Source organism: Sinocyclocheilus rhinocerous, unplaced genomic scaffold (genome assembly GCF_001515625.1).
Source record: "Sinocyclocheilus rhinocerous isolate Xijiao unplaced genomic scaffold, SAMN03320098_v1.1 scaffold229, whole genome shotgun sequence".
Taxonomy (NCBI): domain Eukaryota; kingdom Metazoa; phylum Chordata; class Actinopteri; order Cypriniformes; family Cyprinidae; genus Sinocyclocheilus; species Sinocyclocheilus rhinocerous.
This window is the reverse complement of record NW_015635757.1, coordinates 327,426-331,323: the sequence shown is the minus strand read 5'-3', so window position 1 is coordinate 331,323 and position 3,898 is coordinate 327,426. Positions and strand designations below refer to the sequence as shown.

The 3,898-nt window shown below is 35.3% G+C and overlaps 1 protein-coding gene across 1 annotated transcript in view; it reads right to left on the bottom strand.

Moving 5' to 3' along the window:
- Window positions 1-2,541: 2,541 nt before the first annotated feature.
- LOC107747417 (homeobox protein Meis1-like) overlaps window positions 2,542-3,898 on the bottom strand; it is a 45,700-nt gene continuing 44,343 nt past the window's right edge. Inside the window, exon 13 of the mRNA XM_016561899.1 lies at window positions 2,542-3,305. The gene's annotated coding sequence lies outside the window, so the exon portion shown is untranslated. The remainder of the gene's footprint in view (window positions 3,306-3,898) is intronic.

The window sequence follows — 3,898 nt, the reverse complement described above, 5'->3', positions numbered from 1 at the left end:
GCAGTGCCATGCTCGAATTTCCCGCGAAAACCTACCCCTACCATTCAAATTAGAAAACATTATTATAATCTTACCGTTGTGAATCGGGCTAAAGTAAGGCGATAGTTTTGAACATTGGCTGGTCGTGTACTTGCTCAAATATTGATTTCGGATCATTTTTGACCAAAAAAAGTTACGGACTGCAGCTTTAAATAGAGTGAAGCCTTTAGGAGAAGATCTCCATTTTTATGACAATTAAGCACATTTTCCCCACTGACTTATTCTTATTACTGTTATGTAAAAAAAAATAAAAATAAAAAACATCAGATATAAAAATAATAGCCTATATAGTGTATAACATTTTTATATCATATAAAAATTATAAATATAAACTCAAAAAACGATATCATACACATCTAATATGTACTATATATATATATATATATATAATGCAGTTTTTAAAAGTAACATTTCTAGATGCATTGTGGTAATTAAGTTTTTTTAGAATGCAAAACCTTTTTTATGATCCTAAAATACTGTAGATTTCATTAAACGTACGGTAGGCCTACTCCTGTGCAGCTAAAGGTCTGTAGGAATAACTGAAACATATAGCCTACTCATAATGCAAACAGGAAGGCTGCTTCAGAGTAAAATATGTCAGCGTAAAACAGTTTGCCAGAATTGTAAACATGGTTTTGGATTAGCTTCAAGATTCTCCAGTGTTGAGATTATGCCGGGTTTGTTTTGGCAGTGAGTTTAAACAGGAAAGTGGAAGAAGAGCGAGATCAAGCATTAAAATCCAACCCAGACATTTGAATTTTTCTGACCATCGCTCACCTTCATACCACAGATGGTTCTGTTACAACCACAACCCATGTTCATAAGCCACTTTCTCTCGTTCAATCCTCCTTCCTATTCTATAGGAAATAGTTCATTTTAGTTGAGAATGTAGGCCTACATATGTATGTTTGTCTGGACATGGACTAGACATGAATTTACCCCAGCTGTTGATGAAATGTTCAGTTTAACCAGAACAAGTCATCTACAATACAAACCACAGGAGAAAGCAGTACCTCTCGTGCCCTACAGAGGGCGATACACACCAGCTCCAGTGTGCAGTCCACTTACCAACAACACATAGGCTGTTTAGAACAACATACTAGCATACTACTATTTCTCCAGTATAGTATGTAAATTATGTACAGTATGCATAAAATACATACTATGTTTGCCAAAATGTGTAGTATTTAACTGAGCCACACAATCGAATACTGTATCACACAATGCAATGCGCCCAATTTGACCTTCCATATGACAAGTACACTGCACATAGTACCTTCTTGTATCATTATTTGTTAAGACGTTTTTAGAATTATTTGGTAAAACTCTGATGGAGTTACAATGAAAGAATTTTTTTTTACACAAAATTGGATAAAATTGTAAATTAAATATTTTTGAGATGACAAAGAACTGTAACATACGAAGGTAATGTGATTACAATGTAGCTCTGTTTGAAGCATAGGCTGTTTAGAACAACATACTAGCATACTACTATTTCTCCAGTATAGTATGTAAATTATGTACAGTATGCATAAAATACATACTATGTTTGCCAAAATGTGTAGTATTTAACTGAGCCACACAATCGAATACTGTATCACACAATGCAATGCGCCCAATTTGACCTTCCATATGACAAGTACACTGCACATAGTACCTTCTTGTATCATTATTTGTTAAGACGTTTTTAGACTTATTTGGTAAAACTCTGATGGAGTTACAATGAAAGAATTTTTTTTTTTACACAAAATTGGATAAAATTGTAAATTAAACATTTTTGAGATGACAAAGAACTGTAACATACTAAGGTAATGTGATTACAATGTAGCTCTGTTTGAAGCATTCATAATTTCGTATTGTTTTACATACACTATCATTCAAAAGTTTTTTTTATGTTTTTGAAAGATCTGCTCACCAAAGGTAGCTATATTTATTTGATCAAATATACAGTAAAAACAGTAATATTATTGCAATTCAAAATAACTTTTTTCTATTTGAATATATGTTAAATTATAATTTATTATTGTGATCAAAGCTGAATTTTCAGCATCATTCCTCCAGTCTTCAGAGTCACATGATCCATCAGAAATCATCCTAATATGCTGATCCGATTTGCTGCTCAAGAAACATTTCTTATTATTATCAACGTTGAAAACAGTTGTGCCGCTTAATAACTTTGTTGAAACCGTGATACATTTTTTTTAGGATTCTTCAGGATTTTTTAGCATTTATTTGAAATACATTTTTGTAACATTACAAATGTCTTTAATGTCACTATATATGAATCAATTTTAATGCGTCTTTGCGGTTTATTTAAAAAAAAAAAAACCTTACTGACCCCAAACTTTTGAACAGTAGTGTACTATTTCTAAACTTAATATGTACTGTACATAATATACTGTATAGAAAGCAGTACACTAGTAGTCCATTCCACACACAGCCAACGAATCAAAGCAGACGTGCAACAAAAATGATATAACACACGTGTTGAGGTATGAATTTTTATGTGAATAAACCCATACTCACTGAAAACCAAACACACACACACACACACACACACACACACACATAGTGTGAATATACAGCTCAGCTCACGTCAGTCAAATCCAGAACAAGCACTAGTACCTTTCAAAACCATTGACCGTCCCAATGCATCGGAGCGCATTTCTACTGCAGTAAATAATGATGTGTGAGAAACTTTTAGTTGCATTCGTCAGGCAACACCAGCGTTTATGAACCTCTTCTATGTCACGTTTGACACATCCAGCAGCATTATATACATCTACGGGCTTTGTATTGAATTGCTCTGAATCAGATTAGATCATGAACTCCTGTAATAGACGTGTTGTAGCGTGACGTCGGTGTCTGTCGCTGCGAAAATACTCCCGGGCTTTTGTCTGCAGAATAATGACTCTTCATTTGAGGTGACACTTGAGTTGAAAGACGAGACTCTGTTTTGACCTCCCAGGCCACTTGAAGATTCACCTGGTTCCAGGTGAAAGGTCACATGAAGGAATCTCCGTCCAGGTGTTGAGGCATTGCTTTATCCTGTATTGTTTTCTCTCTGTCCTGATACGCTTGATCTGCCCATCACAGGGAACGTGAGTCCCGGCGGCCATCTTGAATGCGTCTGTGCCGTCTGGTTTCGAGAGTGAAGCTGTAGGGGTTTTTGTACCGTCGAATAAAGGCCGTTCATGGTGGTGCAAGTCAAAATCCAATCCGGGTACGTGAGCAAAGGATCGATCCTCTCGCCAAAAAAACTGACTCTGTAATGAAAAAGAGTTGAAATCATTTATGAGGGAACAGTACTGGCGCCGGCGCAGTCACAAATCAACTCAGCTGACATTTCTATCAAAACAGCCGCTTTCATCTTTATCTTTTCCTGTGGGTTGAGACATTAACTGATTCCGATGTCATAAACTGTCTCCACTGAGTAATTGAGTGACTAATTAATCGGGCTGGGCGGTTTATACCAAGTGACAATGGAATTATGGGATTGGGAGTAGATTTCACAAATGTGACCCTGGACCACAAAACCAGTCATAAGGGTCAGTTTTTTACTGAATAAATATGCTTTCCATTGATGTATGGTTTGTTAGGATTGGACAATATTTGGCCGAGATACAACTATTTGAAAATCTGGAATCTGAGGGTGCAAAAAAAAAATCAACATTTTGAGAAAATCACCTTTAAAGTTGTCCAAATGAAGTCCTTATTACTAAACAAAAATTAAGTTTTGATATATTTACGGTAGGAAATTTACAAAATATCTTCATGGGATATGATCTTTACTATCCCAATGAATGATTTTTGGCATAAAAGAAAAATCGATAATTTTGACCCATACAATGTATTGTTG